The sequence below is a fragment of the Mercenaria mercenaria genome, unplaced genomic scaffold (genome assembly GCF_021730395.1).
Source record: "Mercenaria mercenaria strain notata unplaced genomic scaffold, MADL_Memer_1 contig_2255, whole genome shotgun sequence".
In the NCBI taxonomy this organism is placed as follows: Eukaryota; Metazoa; Mollusca; class Bivalvia; order Venerida; family Veneridae; genus Mercenaria; species Mercenaria mercenaria.
Genome location: NW_026460303.1, coordinates 10534 through 28212, shown reverse-complemented (window position 1 = coordinate 28212; position 17679 = coordinate 10534). Strand labels below are relative to the sequence as shown.

The 17679-nt window shown below is 33.5% G+C and overlaps 1 long non-coding RNA gene across 1 annotated transcript in view; it reads right to left on the bottom strand.

Moving 5' to 3' along the window:
• Positions 1 to 13985, bottom strand: part of LOC128552303 (uncharacterized) — a 57153-nt gene extending 43168 nt beyond the window's left edge. Inside the window, exon 1 of the long non-coding RNA XR_008369033.1 lies at positions 13871 to 13985. This is a non-coding gene — a long non-coding RNA (uncharacterized LOC128552303). The remainder of the gene's footprint in view (positions 1 to 13870) is intronic.
• Positions 13986 to 17679: the final 3694 nt, after the last annotated feature.

Genomic DNA, 17679 nt, shown 5'->3' with positions numbered 1-17679 from the left:
TCCCCCCCGGGGGCCCCTCAGGCAATTCCTATTGGGTTTAAAAAAAAATAAAATTTATAAACAAAACCCTTTCCCAACTTTGTAATTGAAAAAAAGGGGTTAAAAAAATTAAAAAATTAAAAAAAATTTGGGGTGTATTTGTAGAAATAAATTTTCCAAAAAGTGAAACCCCTCGGAGACCGCCGGTTTCCAAAATCAAGTCAAAAATGAAAGTGGAATCATAAATTTGGGGGGACCTTTTGTTGGGGCCCGGAACACAATTTGGGTTTTTTACTTAAATACTTTTTACTTTTTATCCATTTGGGGCCCCCCCTTCCCCCGAAAAAGGTAATTGAATATTACCAAAGGGAAAGTACAACAAAGTTCAAAATAAAAAAAAACAATAACCCCATGTTTGGGTTTCTATTGTTTATTTTTCTAAAAAAGTTACAAGATGGGATATACTTTATATTTTTTGTATAGAATACTAAAAGTTATCAACAAAGAGTAAATGAACAAACAATTATAAAAATTTTTTAAACTATTTTAAGGGGGGAGTTTAAATTAGAATCTCTTAAATTTTTTCCCTTTTTGGGTTTTATTTTTAAATATATGTTTTCTTATTTGGTTAAACAAAAGATTTTAATAAAATTTTTTATTAAAATCTTTTGTTTTTTAATTGGTCACTTTGGGGTTTTTTTGAAGAGGTTGTTAATAAAAATTTAAAAAAAAATGTGCCAAAGCGCCATTTCCTTTTTATACTTTTTTTCCAAAAAATACATCCCTAATTTTTTCAGGGTGGTTTTTTTCTAAAATTGGTTTGTATCGGAAACTTGTTTCAAAGGGGGTTGGAAAAATGCATGTTTTGGACCTTTCCCCGTAGGGTTTAATTTTTTAAAATTTTCAGTAAAATTCTTTTTTATCGAAAATTAGAAAACCAATTTTCAAAAATTTATGAAAAAAAATGACCCTTTTTTGTCAGAATCTACAAAAACATGGGTTTTTTACTATTGGGGGAAAAAAAAATTAAAAGGGCTTTCATTTTATTTAGAAAAGTTTTTTTGTGTGTTCTTTTTTTTTTAAAAATATTTTTTTCTGCGTTTTTTTTTTGTTTTTTTTTTTTATTTTGTTGGTAGGGGAAAACAGTCTAGGGAAAGGGATGGACGGCACCTAATTTAAACCCAAAAAATTGCTTTTTTTTTCTTCAAATCCATTTTAAAAGTTGTTTTTTTTAATGCATAAACTATTAAGGAAAGAATTAAACGTAGTACAGGGGGTTTTGAAAAAGTTGTGTCGTTTTGTTTTTGCGCGGTTTTTTAAGTAAGCCCGGGGAAAGTCTCAAAAAAATAAAAACAAAAAAAAGTTTTTTAAAACATACGGGGTTTTTTAAAAAAAGAACCTGCTTTTCGCAAGTAAAAAAGCGCAGAGTATTTAGCTGACATTTGAAAATTGCGATTACGTGTTTTAATTGTAGCCTGTTCACTATCCATATATTTTGAAACGTAAACGTATTTTGTATAATAACCCCTTTTTTTTTTTTTTTTTTTTTTTTTTTTTTTTTGGGTTTGGTTTAAGTCGCCCAAAAAAAGATAGGTCATATGGCGAATTTTCCCGCTTTTTTAATGGTGGGAGGAACACCCCCGGTTTCCCCTCCGTGCCCTTTTTTTTCATCACGAGCGGGGCCCGGGGGAGAACCCCCCGACCCTTTCCCAAGCCGGCTGGATGGCTTCCTCACATGAAGTGTATAATACCAGATGATTATATCACAGCACACTAATTTGTACAATAAAGGCAAAAGTAACTCCACATATAGGTAAGAAAAACATATATAACCTAAGTATGTTTTCTTTTTTGCGAACTTTTAAATATTTTGAGAAAACCCCTACTGTAAGTACGCAGTCCGCTGTCCGCAGTCCGCGTCGAAGTAAGTTGAAAATCTCTAATTGAACAAAGTAAGCTGCGGACGTTAAAATGATGCTACAAATCGAGTATGATGAAGATCTTTCAAGCGAGTCATGAGAAAAAGTCATATAAAGACATTTCTATTTTGAGCTGTAGCGGCCCCTAAAAGAGCCAGGTACCTCCATTTGAACAAAGTTGGTTAGGACATTATAATGATGCTTCAGGTGATGTTTCATCCAATTCATAAGGCGAAGACATTTAAATTTTTTTTTCTATTTTTAACTCTAGCAACCCCTAAAAGAGACCTAATGCCCCAAATTCAACATAGTTAGTGGAAGACCTTATGATGCTATATATCAAATTTGATGAAGATTTATCAAGCAGTTCATGAAAAACGTCATTTTAAGGCATTTAAATTTTTAGCTCTAGCGGCCCCTACAAGGGGACAAGCGCCACCATTTAAATCAATTTGGAACAAGAATTTATAATGATGCTACAGACCAAGTTTGATAAAGATTCACCAAGCGGTTCGTCAGAAGAAGCCGTTTAAAGGTTTTTCTATTTTTAGCGCTGGCGGCCCCTTAAAGAGACAGAGATGGACCATTTGACCAGAATTGATAGAGGTCTACGCCACGATGCTAGTGACAACGTTTGGTGTAATTCTGGCGAGTAGTTTAAGAGAAGGTGGTGTTTAAGTAAAAATGTTGACGCAGGACGCAGGACAATGGACCATCCACCTATATACTAATAGCTTACCCTGAACAAAGTTCAGGCAAGTTCAAAAGGGTCAAGAAGTTTGTGTCCCATGTATAAAAAAGTATGTGACTTAGAATTACGAAATATTTCAGGAATATTATTCAGTATGTGAAGTTGTGCACATTGGTTTATTTTAGACATTTTATTCAGCCATACCAGAGATATGGTCCTTGACTTTGTCAACAATATGCAAAAAGGGCATAAAAGTGTGTATCTCTTGTATCTTAAAGACACATCTGACAGTCTCCTGTATGTATATAAGCAAAAATTTCCTACGGACAGAATTTCTTAAAACTTTGTGTACTGACTGTGTATCAAATTTAAAACGGAAATATGTATTAAAAATCATAGGTACCGGTGCTTGATTTTGAATTATCTGCTCTTGAAAATAGATTTTTCAGTATTTTCCAACTTTCATGGGCAGACAATGCATGACAAAGGCTGGGTACCTCTATGATTTGCTTTATATTAAATTTCTGTTTTTAATTTCATTCTCTGTCAGTAAACACAGATTAAAGAAGAAATTCTGTCCGTAAGAAAATTTTGCTCAATGTTAATATAGACAATGTGACAAATGCCTTGACTACGAACATGATAAAATGATACCTCAAAGTCCTGTTCTTTCCCATAGACCGAATTTCTTTAATCGTTGTATACTGAATGCAAATGATGACTGAAATATAAATTTAAATGCACAATTTCCTTGCTTAATTTTGAATTATCTGTCCTTGAAAATTGGATGTTTTTGGGGTTTTTTTTGTATTTTCTGATTTTCAAGGGCAGATAATTCAAGATCAAGCACCGGTACCTATGATTTTTAATACATATTTCGTTTTAAACTTGATACCCAGTCAGTACACAAAGTGTAAAAGATATTCTGTCCATAGGAACATTTTTTGTTTATATACATACAGGAGACTCTCATGTGTGTCTTAAAACGTATTAGACATTGGATAATGAAACATAATAGGAATATAATTCAGCATGTGAAGTTGTTCACACCTGGGGTTTTGTTTGGGATTTTTATCGGTCAGGCCAGAGTTATAACCCTTGATTAAGCCAGATGTAATAGTATGTATAAAGGGCGGACAAATATGTGTCGCATGTATCTCAAAAAGGATTTGACTTAGAGTAATAAAACATAAGGGGATTGTTATATATCAAGTTATTACATACTCGTTCTTCGTTTGAAGAATATTGCGCTCCTAAAGTCGCGCAATATTTCCGCTGAAGAACTCGTGCATATTTCCCGATACAAAGCTAATAACCTCTAATTGTGCATCTGGTGTTTTCTCTGAAATTTCATTCTGCACGACCAAAGTTATGGCCCTTGTCTTAGTCAAAAAATATGTGTTTTGGGGCATAAAATTGTTGTTTTTTTTTCCAGGTATCTAACAATGTGATTGACTTAGAGTCATGAAACATCAGAATATTGAGATAAACCATGTGGTGTTGTGCACCTGGTGCTGTTTTTTCGAGATTTCACTCAGCTAGACCAGAGGTATGGTGCTTGACCGAGTGAAAATACGCATAAAGCGCTTAAAAGTTTGTGTGGCATTTATCTTTCCTAGAGTCATGAAACCATGTACAGAGACAGACAATGGAGGTATTATGTGTCCTATGGACACGCATCTATTTATAAATGACTTACTACTTTTTATAAATAATTGTGATACAGATATGCTTGCTGATGACTAAAGTAGTTAATTTAGAAAAATAATCAGTTATGATTTTAAGTACTGTTAAGAAAAACAAAAATACCACATATTGGTAATTCAAATGAGGATTAAATACTACCACATGTTTAAATACTCAAAAGCTGTCAGGAATCTATATTTTGGTAACTACTTAACTTAGAATAGACAGATAGATCAACTGTGAATCAATAATTTACTAAAATAACATTATTCCAATTGCTCTCAAAACATATCCCAACAGAAGTATTAACTGTATATCATATTTCATATATTCGTCTCTGTTTATTATCAATGTAATATGTCATTGTATAGAAATGGGCGTTTAATCAAATTAATCAGTTTCAGTTTCAGTTTGTATATAGCTGTGTCGTATGGGGTAATAGAGACTTTGAACTTACTTCGACGCGGACTGCGGACAGCGGACTGCGTACTTACCGTAGGGGGTTCTCAAAATATTTAAAGGTTCGCAAGAAAGAAAACGTACCTGTAGTATATATGTTTCTTTCACCTATATGGGTAGTAACTTTTGCCTTTAATTATATCTGCTAATACATTCGCTTGAAAATATATGGATATTAAAAAGCCTATACTTAACGTAATCGCAATTTTCAGATGTCATGTTCTATTATTTTTAGTTAATGACATATTTAACGATGTCTACATGTAGGATGCCTCTAGATTCGGCTAAATACTCTGTCACATTTTACTTGCATTTAGCATGTTCTTCAAATATCCGTATGCTTTAACATTTTGTTTTGAGATTGAGACATTTCTGGCTTTACCTATCTTCCGCGCGACTCGAACGACACGACATGTGAAGATTCAAACCCACTGTACTACGGTAATACTTTACCTTAATAAGTTCATGCATTAAAAAAGTGCAACTAGAAACATGGATTTGAAGATAACGGCGATTCCTATAAAAACAGTTTGGTTTTAATTTGTGTCCTTCCATACGATTCCTTGACTTGATTTTTCTAGCATCAAGATAAGAAAAAAGCAGTACAAAATATTATTGTGAAAAGCAGTATTAATACTGTTTTCTCGTATACCTCTGTACGGAAAATGTCATTGTTTTTCACTAATTTTGATAATTGTAGAATGTACCTTAAAATGAAGTTTTAATGAAATAGCTTGAATGATTTAGTTCAACACTTTGTCTAAACATACAGGAAGTTCTCATACTGTTAAAAACATGTATCTTTCATCCCCGTCAAAACGAGATCCGGTACATTACCGAAAACATCCTGAATTATGTTATGTATCAGCATGTTTGAAAATAAAACAAACAAAAAAAAACCAAAAAGAATAGCTACCTCGTATTTACATAATCTGATATCGGCTTTTGAAAAATGATTATAACAGTTTCGAGTCACGCCAAGATTGAATTCCCGGACTTCTGTTTTCAAAACATGTTGAATCTCAGCTGAGTTTGATAATAAAGCTTTGTGATTGATATAAAGATTGTAATTTGAAATTTAAGTTTAAAGTTCATGACTAGTTGCAAGTGACTATTCAGTATGGATTGTCAGTCTCAAGTGGAATTTAATCTTTAAGTACCATTAAAACTAGCTGTCAAAATTTCATCCTAAAACCCAGCTGAGATCGAAAATTGTTTCAAGGTCAAAATTCCAATCATACGCCAAAAATCTTTTATGGCCAGTACATGCATAGAATTGTCAACGAAATTATTTGACTTAGTCAACTCCAAGGACACCATTTGAGCATTTCTTTGTGGTCATTAAATACAACCAGCTTACCAGTCTAGAATAGCCTTTTATCATTATTGACACAGCCTTTTTATTCGAGTACCTTTTCGAACACATGCATATATGGTATGTGTAGATACTCGGTTTCAGGGAACTTAAACAAAGATTTAAACTCATGAAAACTCAAGGTTAATATTGGTTTAAAAATTCATAATGTAGTCATCAGGTATATCATGATAGGCAGACCAGGAAAACTAAATGAATACTACGGTGTTCCGTTGGGGCCATCGCAGTTTCGCATTGTCTTCCTAAGGGCGAAATCGCGAAAACACGATATTTTTACGCGAAAACGCAATGTTTTGACGCGAAAACACGATGCTTTAACGCGAAAACACGAAGCAAATAATATCGCGTTTTTGCGCTGTTAATATCGTGTTTTCGCGTTTTCACCCTCGATCTGCCATCGTTTTTTCGTGTTTTCGCCTTCGTGGCAAGTAGGGCGAAAACGCGAAAACACGATATTGATAGCGCGAAAACGCGATATTTTTTGTATCGTGTTTTCGCGATCTTGTATCGTGTTTTCGCATTTTCGCCCTCTCAACTGCAAAGGCGAAAGCGCCAAAATACGATGTTTTAATATCGTAATTTCGCCTTTCGGTTGGACTTCCGAGAGACCGTAAATTCGACCCCGATACACTTCAACCCCAACTCATTGGACATTTCAACCCCTCCTTGGACATTTCAACCCCATTCTAATCCTTTTTTTGAACACTTATTCTGTGATATGCAGGGAGGTTAAAATAAGTAGCAGTGTAGTTATTAATCCATTTTAGAGTAAATTAATAAAGATAATATGTATAACATGTAATAGAATGATGAAATCGGGATCGAGTTGATCTTTTCTTTTTGAAGGTGATATAGGTTTTGATTCTTTTTAATATTAAGATAACTGTTATTCAATCAATGTATATGCTTGCTCGCCTGTCACCTTTTCATCAGTCAAATAAGGTAGAACTTGCTAAGACTATTGAATGTGTTTTTACATGAAATCTATTTTATAACAAGAAGGCAGTCTGAAGGATATACTTACGTACCAGTTTACAAGTATTTTATTTAGAGCAGGGAAATGTCTCTAAATGTATTCCTCTTTTTTGTAAGTATATATATAAAAATATTGTGTGAATCTAGGCGATGCTCTTGTTGAAAAACACGCACTAAGTGTATAAAACGGCAATGTTTAGCCGCATCTGCACTTAGAAAATGGTAACATACTAATAGAATAACAAATCAAATTATCAACTTTAAGATGTCATCGTCAAAATCTCAAGTTAAGCCCCTCCCCCCCCCCCCCCCCCCCCCCCACCCACGAAGAAATTTTTTTTTGGATTGGCGGGAAACACAATGGCACACTTTTACATTGTTGTGAATTAAAGTCATATCGCTTCTCAAATAGCTACAAGGTTAGACAAAGATAGAAACTGGTAAAGCTCTGCATGCCGGGAGTCAGTTATAGTTTCCATATGGCGCTATATATAGTCAGAAAAATGCTTGCATTCAGATTTACAACAATATAAAACATATTGAATATTTTGCTATTATGCGAAATAAAACTTGTTTCTTTTACATTTTCACACTGTCTACTGATTGAAATAGAACCACCCAAATCGCATCAATACTTTATTTGCAAAAAAATGTAAATAGCACATCGGCTTGAGTTTCGTGATCAGTTGAGAATAAGCCCAGTGTCATAAAATGCTCTCTCTATATTTTATCCATATATTGTGTGTCGTTTTGTCTGTCGTTTTGTCTGTCAGTCTGTCTGTCTGTCTAGGTATATATGTTTGTATGTCATCTACTACAGATGGAATCTGCGATAGATTGTCCTTAAAATGAAAAAATATCCTTTGACAACTAGCGGGAGTTAAAAGAAGCAATTTCAATTTGGGGCAGATGTTGTTTATTATATGCATGACGATATACCATGTACAAGTCTTTAATACAACTCTGTCGAGCAATATCTAAAGGTTTGGACCAAAGAAGTTCCATATAAGGAAAGTTAAAAAAAACAACATCATTTTCAAATTTAAAATGTGTTGGTGTGTACATAATCAGAGAGTATCCAAACGGTCTGAAAAAAAAATGGTAAAAGCGTGTATATTTTGTATATTTTATATGATTATTTTTTCAGTGAAAACACATTTGAAACAGGACTAATTGTTTTATTGTTCCTGTTTTATTGGTAAAACATTCGTGAAAATTTGGCATCCTTCTTCTCGGCCTTTTCGAAAAAAAATGACCGAAAGGAATGTGAACGTGATTTTAAGATAAACATGTATTCAAGTTCATTCTATTCATTATTTATTGATCGTTGTTGGCGTAGTCCTAGCTAGTTCAATCTATTGTTAATCAATCATAAGTGCAGCAAAATTTGAATTTTGAGACACATTTTCAATTCCAAGACAATACATGGGTACCGTTGTAAAATTGCATTGTTTTATGAATAACTGAATTTAATTCAGTTACAAGTCTAGATCTTATTTGGAAAGATGTCGGGGTACTGGCAGAGTTATTTTGTTTTTGTAATATTTGAATGAAATTATAACATTTGAAAAATTATGCAAAGGAACAATTTAAAGCATGGTTCTACATAAATTAGTTCTGCACAATTTTATAAACCGAAAGTAATGAAGTAACTTCATTGTTCTGGATAACATAAAATATAGCCTAGACTCGTCATATATGATCGAAAATCTATGTATGAATCATTGGTGTTCATGCGTATAATAAATTAAACTGTCACTATTTTTCTAAAAATGTAATTGTTAAAATGTTGACAAATGAAATAATTTCAATAATGTTTTCAAATCAGACAGAATTTTTAGACATATATCATAATATCTAAAAAAGCAGATAGAAATATACATTTTAGTTGGCTATATATTCTAATTTATATGAACATAATTCAAAACGGTGATTAGAAGTTTTGATAATATCTGCAAAGTAGAAAGTTTTCTGTTTGCAAAAATATTATCGAATATCTTGTGTTTTACTTTGTATACATACTTTCTATCAAAATTTTCTCTGAAAAGGTCACATGTCCTACTGAACAGAACATCTTTAACAAGAGCACCACCTTGCGGGTGCTGACGCTCATCTGATTTTTTTTTTGTATAATATAAATATTGTCCTCAAATGATTTTCTAAGTCTAAAAAGGGCCAACATTCTTGCAAAAAGCGTCCGCTTATGATGGTGAAAAACTGTTGCAAGTTTTAAAGCAATAGCTTTGATAGTTTAGGAGAAAAGGTGACTTAAACATAATACTCAACCAAGACAGCTGATTTTCTAAGTCCAAAAGGGGCAATAATTATTGCAAAAAGCAGGATGGAGATATGTGTCTTGATGTACAGGGTCAGCTTATGATGGTGAACAAGTGTTGCAAGTTTCAAAGCAATAGCTTTGATAGTTTAAGAGAAAAAGTTGACCTAAACATAAAACTTAACCAAGAAATCTGATATTTTCTAAGTCCAAAAGGGGCCATAAATCTTGCAAAAAGCAGGATAGAGTTATGTTTCTTGATGTACAGTGTCCACTTATGATGGTGAAAAACTGTTGCAAGTTTTAAAGCAATAGCTTTAATAGTTTATGAGAAAAGTTGACTTAAACATAATACTCAACCAAGAAAATGATTTTCTAAGTCCAAAAGGGGCAATAATTATTGCAAAAAGCAGGATGGAGTTATGTTTCTTGCTGTACAGTGTCCACTTATGATGGTGAAAAACTGTTGCAAGTTTTAAAGCAATAGCTTTAATAGTTTAGGAGAAAAGTTGACTTAAACATAATACTCAACCAAGAAAATGATTTTCTAAGTCCAAAAGGGGCAATAATTATTGCAAAAAGCAGGATGGAGTTATGTTGCTTGCTGTACAGGGTCAACTTATGATGGTGAACAAGTGTTGCAAGTTTCAAAGCAATAGCTTTGATAGTTTAAGAGAAAAAGTTGACCTAAACATAAAACTTAACCAAGAAATCTGATATTTTCTAAGTACAAAAGGGGCCATAAATCTTGCAAAAAGCAGGATGGAGTTATGTTTCTTGCTGTACAGGATCAGCTTATGATGGTGAACAAGTGTTGCAAGTTTCAAAGCAATAGCTTTGATAGTTTAGGAGATAAGCTGACCTAAACATAAAACTTAACCAGGCAACGCTGACGCAGACGCCGACTCCGACGCCGACGCCGACACCGATCAAGTGATGACAATAACTCATCATTTTTTTTCAAAAAATCAGATAAGCTAAAAATACTTCATCTATGTTAAAATAGTTTGGCTATAAATGTATATGTGCGTTTTAATACGAAATGAATAATATGTTATGTTACATTTGTGACTAGAAAAGTGGATCTATTGCCGATACGAAAAAAAAAAAACTCTAAATATCCTAAGATCGCGTCTCTCGAATTTACTGTCTCTCGAATTGTCTTGCAAGCGTTTGAAGGCGAAATTACGATATTAAAACATCGTGTTTTCGCGGTTTCGCCCTTGCAGTTGAGAGTGCGAAAACGCGAAAACACGATACAAGATCGCGAAAACACGATAAAAAAATATCGCGTTTTCGCGCTATCATATCGTGTTTTCGCGTTTTCGCCCTACTTACCACGAAGGCGAAAACACGAAAAGACGATGGCAGATCGAGGGCGAAATCGCGAAAACACGATATTAACAGAGCGAAAACGCGATATTATTTGCTTCGTGTTTTCGCGTTATAGCATCGTGTTTCGCGTCAAAGTATCGCGTTTTCGCGTAAAAATATCGTGTTTTCGCGATTTCGCCCTTAGGACGACAACGCGAACCATATAAAACTGAATTTGTAGGGTTTGAAATGGAAAAGAATATAAAATACCACGTGCAACATTTTTTCACCGCAGTGCATTAAAATGTCACGCATCGTATCGTGTATATTCAAAATTGTGCGCCCTACAGTAGCATTTCAGCGTCGTGAGTGAAACAATACAAAACTCCATGTTTCCATATACGCTATATACATTGTCTGATACCAAATATTCAAATAAGTAATAACTTGTAACATATGTTGTTGTGATCCCCTACGCATAGGGGTCGCCTGATCTAAAATAGGTGAGCCTCTTGCGGTGTAGGGAAAGAATGTCTGTCTCCTAATCAGGAGGTCATTGGTTCAAATCCTGGATTATAGGATATGTTGATCTTTGAATCAACAGCCATTTTCACTGCTAGCGAATACTGACTAGAACATCAAGAAATTGACAGCAAGCATATAAATAAACTGGAGCATTTCAAATAAAACAGTACAAGTTTGCGATACAGATTCTTGTTCATAAATACAGTAGTCGAACGATTTGAGTAGATACATTAATCAATAGGTGATATAAAAGGTAAAAAGAGTATTTTGTTTTAAAAAAAAAATGCGCCCACGCTGTTAAGAATGCTTGTAAGACAAAATATATTTGTAATTCATATACAGTAAAACGGATATCAATAAATCAATAACTGTCTTTTCTCAGATATTATAAATGGAAACAGTATTACTGCATTCGAATCGGATCCATGCTAAATATGCCACTGTTCTGTTATGCATAAATTCCTCATATACAGTTTGAGAAAATCCCTATAGTAAGTCATATAGACATAGTGTCAAAAATCCTAGATAGAAATGAAAAGTCATTCTCAGCAGTTTGTCCCAAGCTGTTGAATGAACACCCTTACGTAGACATATTACTAGAGATAAATCAGTGACACTAATAATAATCCTACATTGCATTTATCTGTGACCTGTATGACACAAGTTAAAAGGAACAATGAACGAACTATATGCTTTGTAACGTCAGTTGTCAAGGTAAATACTGAACTGTTTTTCGTGTTTTATGTATGTGTGATATGGTATAGGGAACATTATATTTAAAGGCCTAGATTCACTACTGTATAAGTGCCCCCCCCCCCCCCCCCACCCAAATCCAATATACAACTCCCATCTTATCTGCTGCTTATCAGCGATTATGTAATAGCAACTGATTAGAGGGCAATTAGCACAGCAGGGACTCCAACTAGACAATAAAGATGTGTGCAGTGGAGTTGAAAGAAATTAATTTTTCTTCAGTGAATGAGGAATTAAGAAAGTATTACTTTAATATAATAATAATAATAATAATAATAATAATTATTATTATTATATTACATATATATTATATTAGGATGATTAATGGTACAGTAATAATATTGAAAATAATAATTATAATAAAACACAACTATAGTGAAAACTTTAGGAGTTCTTTGTGCTGACAAACAATATTTTTCTAACTGGAAACTGTTTTTTTTTTGTATTCATATAATCAACATTATTTGAACTTAAAATTATTGTGTTACATCTATACTGAATTTTCGTTATCAGTATGTTGCCAAAAGTGACTTTGTTCATGCTTTGCTTTGTAACTTTGAAATGCACATACTGTTTTCAATTTTTAGACAAATGTTATTTACAGTATTCTGCAAGCTTTAGATGAGTGAAAGTCACAATTTTCTGAAATATCACAATTCTCCAGACAGACTTTGAAAAAATAAAAACTGGCATATTTCTCTAAGTAAGTTTATCATTATCTCATTATTGTGAAAATAAGTTTCTGATTATCTTATTATTGTGTTTGATCAACAAATATTTTTCTTTACATAGAAATGCCAAAAAAAAACTAGTATAACTTTAAAAATTATGAATAATATATCAATTTAAGATAAATCACATTGCTTCCCCTTCTCACTAACTGATACACTTGTAAGGTAGACTGACTCTCCAATAAACATGACCCTTGTTAATTGGAACCATACTATGATGGTCATTAGCCCCCAACTGTGCTGGTGAAGACAGAAATCCCTTGGCCCACTGCCAAAATCTAGGCCTTTAAGTTGGTGGTGTAATTGTGTTTGCAATAAAACTTTTATATAATGTATTGTTATGTTTTCTTTTGTCTGTTTCTGTTATACAAAATATCTAATTTGCAGAAATAAAAACAATATCGTATCTTTTCAAATGTAAACAAATGTGTTCCTGTACATTTCTCATATAAAAGTTTTAAGGGTTTGGGTGCGCAGATTACAATTAGCATTTATTCTTGAATCATTGTTCATACTTTTATCTTCTGATGATTCCTATGAATTAAATTCCTTTCATACTACTACATAATGTTTAAGGATTTGTTTGTTTATAGTACGTTAGTTTACCTCATCTCCATACGAAGGATAGATATTTTAAATCATTACTTTAGAGGATCAAATGTTAGAATGGCTATAGGTAAATATGTTATCGCTGTTAAATATAGTTACTTTATTATCATTCTTATCATTATTATAGATAAACAGCATCTGTATAGTCTGATTAAAATGAAAACCCGATTTCCACAAACGCAGAATGAGACTTCGGGAGTTCATCGTTTTGCATCAGTGCTGGTCTCAGGTTGGTAAGGATATATCTCGAGCTTATCTTTGGGACTATGTCTGTGAACTTTCAAAATATACATTTTCAAATCCTTTTTTTTTTCATTTTCAGATCCTTTTTTTTTTTTTTGTTTGCTATAAAGTTAAGATATGTCGGTAATTTGCAGATCTAAATGACGTAAAGGTCCCTATGAAATTTGTATGGAGTTTTGCAAAACTGGTCACACATGTAACAAGAAAAATAATTTACTTACGTATGTACTTAGTTACATAGTAATATGTACAATGATTACTTTTTTATTTTTACTCATGCTTTAGTATATGAACAACTCATGTGATTTGATTAGAGCCAATTATATTTTGACCTACCTTGTAAAATTAGCTGCATGAATTCCACAAAAATCAACCAGAAGAAAAAGGAACAAAGAAAACGTTGCAATCCTTCCCATCGTGCAAGTTAAGTGTTTAAATCGGTAGTAGTATTCACTTTGAAATATGGGCAATGTCAGGTCTTGAGATAAGGCTTTTGGTAAGGTGAAATAATATTTGGATTTATCATACACTCAACATTATTTTGAATCCGTCGTCTGGGATTTTAATGTGTTTAGATAAACTAATCGGAAAAAAAACAAAAAAAAAAGTATTTATTTACACTTTGAATCAAAGGAACATATTGCTTGCTGGTTTAACACAATTTCTCTCAATGCACTTGGGACGGCCTTCAATCAAATTACTTTATATGGTTTGTTATATGAAAATGGCAGCCAGAGGTAGGAATAGGTTTTTTTCTTATAATAATTTGGCCGCTTTAAGCATTTTTACACTTGTTATGCCGGTGTTACTTTTCGTTGAATTACCTACATCGATTTTTTCTGTTCACATCTGAAATATTATTTTTCACATCCTTGTGGTTATGTATCTGAAGAACTTGCATTAACTTGAATGAACGTGGAAGAGGGTACATACGAGATCTTTATGCCTGACAGATGCAGACGGTCGGATAAAACTTTCGAGACACTCGTGACTTAAGTGCTATGGGGAAGATGTAGCTTGGCCAGACATATATCTCTTAGCAAGTTTAGCGAAAACGAGAATGTCATTGTTTTCGCCAGAACTCTAATGGGTTTACTGTAATATCTATAGATAGCAAAAATTTAATATTTGGCACAGTAAGAATGGAATCTGATGGAAAGTTATCCGATTTATGTGAATTCCAAATTTGCTCATTTCAGGGGTTGATTTACCCCACCCACTTTCAGAGAAGTGCATGTTACAAATATACATCCAGAAATTGTAAATAAGCTTATCTTTGTTTCTATGTGAGTGTTTTATAGCATAACACACATTTATTGATGTTTTGTCTATAAACTAAAAATTTATAACAAACTGGAAAAAAAAACATTTTATAAAAAAGAGTGTATGTTTGTTTTGAGATACGTGTTTTAAATAATTGTCAAGAACAAAATCAAAAGTAACTATCTTTATAATTCAAAATAAAGCTCTCTCTATCACTGATTGTTAAACTTTAAATGTTTTTGTTCTTAACTAAAAAAAAATAGTTAATATAAAATAATAATAATAATAATAGTAATATATAAAAAAAATCATTTTATCGAATTTTCGAATTTTGAATCTTAAACCATATTGAAAATAAGTTAGGTTTGAACGGACATAATGAACATTTTTATATTGTAGGAAATTACATATAAAATAGTTAGAAAACGTACAAGTTGAATTCGGGTATGAAAACTTTTCTGATGGAGCGTGCAACCAAACTCCGGCCGGTTGTTAAACAGAACGAGATTAAAGGATTGCGTACGGAATGACGATCGAGAGGTTGAAAATTTCCAGCTGAATGTAAGAACGCTACAGGAATGAAAATGAATAATAAGTTTTTTGTGCAAGTTTAATAAAGGCCTAATGGTGGGTTTGACACATGTTTACGGGAGTCACGGCAACCAATTTGCAAGTTATTCAGCGGGAAGGTGTGAAAAGGGAACCTCGCCATATGCAATTTTAGAAAACAATATTGTTGTTGGCTTTCTGTCAAAGTAAATGAACAGCATTTAGGCACATAGCTTGGAAACCGCCGTTTGGAGCTTTGCTTTTCCTGTTAAATTTCATCCTTGCTTTTTTCAGCTTTCCCTAGACATTTTCCCCAACGTCCCTATCAATTTTTATATTGCATTTAGTTAAACTGTGCTTGTTGGATCTTTGGAGCAAACAGTTTCCTATATTTTCTCTCTACGGTTAAATGGCTCTCTAGCTGTGTTTGGAGTGCTCTTGGCTTCCGGGAAATCTACCCTTACCTTAAAGTATTATTTCTATAGCCTTAAATAAGTTAAATAAGATAAGATATAATATAAAAGTCTCACTTTACAAGATATACATGCATATACACATTAAAATACATCATACATTTAACCAAGCAGCCTTTCTAGTTAGAAATACGATAACTTGCAATCTATTCACAAATAGCTAAACCGCTTCGGTAGCCTAATGGTAGAGCGTCCGCTTTGAGTGCGGGATGTCGTCGGTTCAAACCCCGGCCGCGTCATACCAAAGACGTAAAAAATGGTACTAGTAACTTCCTCCCTTGGCGCTCAGTATTAAGAGGATAGTACTAGGACTGATCAGCCCGGTGTCAGTATAATGTGAATGTGGGATATCATGCCACGTTTCTACGGCGTGATGTTCCAGTGAGGCAGCACTATAAAGTTGGGCATTGTGCTCGCTGCTACAAGTAGACACCGTCGTTTATATGACTGAAAAATTGTTGAAAAAGACGTTAAACCCGAACACATACACACAAGTAAAAGCTAAATATATCTTAAGAATTCTCTTCTATCTACAAACTAACTTTTAGAAGCATAAAACGTTTTAGTAAATTCTATTTAAACTGTAGGACCAAATTAGTACATACAAAATACGTATTTACACATTTATAATTATTCAATGATATAAAAGTTCCTCCTATTTAAAATACTAAAACAGGTTTTGGCAGACACTTAATAAACCTAATTTGGGATTTGTCTGCGAAAAAAAGCTACTTTCTCAATACCATTCAAAGTTGAAATTTACATTGAGACTACAATCTTCAAACAGTAAATCTGTAGATCATAACCCTATTTTCAACATGTTAGACAGGACAGTGGAAATCAAATAAACTTAAAAGGTTGCAATGCACCAGATCTTCAGCTTTATACTTTTTCGTACGTGATAAATTTCACAATTCTTCGAATAAAGTAGTCGTACAATTTTGAGCGATACATAGTATGAAATGTAAAATGTGGAACAAAAGGTCATCTTTGAGTTCAACACCTTTGACCGAAAGAGTTTTGCAATTGTTTGTTGAAATTGTTGATTGGAGTAGTTTAAAGACGCACCAAAAAATAACTGTGTTCTTTTGTATTTCCATGATGGTAATCATATATGGTTTCCATAAAAAAGGAAATAACAAGTATCTCGTTATAATTGATAGTGACATATATAAGGCCGGGGCGATGTGTTTAATGTCTAAAATATTGTTAAATTAATATAGTGGTATTAACATTTCTTAAAAGGTTAAGGTAAAAAAACAAAGACAAATATCAAACAGGGAATGCCACGTACCAAAATCGCAGCCTCCCCAAAACGAAACCTACAGCACGCAGACGTGCACACCACACACACACACACATACACGTGCACACACACAAAGCCAACACACGAGGACAAAACGAACAAACAAAGGAACACGCATACATACACAAAGTCTACACAAGAGGACAAAACGAACAAACAAAGGAACACAGTGGGGCACCGCTTGGAACGGTCAGTGGCAAAAACACCACTAGGGAGCTTAAACCGGTTTATGGTGCGCACCCAACCTCACTCTTACCCCCACCATGTTCAAAAGACACGGGACAGTGTAAATAAAAGTAATCCCCTCCAGGTGAATCTCTAACACACGTTTTGGAAACAAAAAGGCATGGTATGTAAAACACAAAAATGCTATAAAAAGCAAACCTTTAGAACCAAAAGCGTATGTACTCAATGCCTTTTCAGAAGACAGAGCAACAAGAGAAACACCCTTAAGGGCCCGACGAAACAGGCCAGAAGACAGATATCAAAACAGATCAGTCCTGGTAGGATTTAAAAACTGCTTATCACAGAGTCCCCCCCCCCCCCCCCCCTCT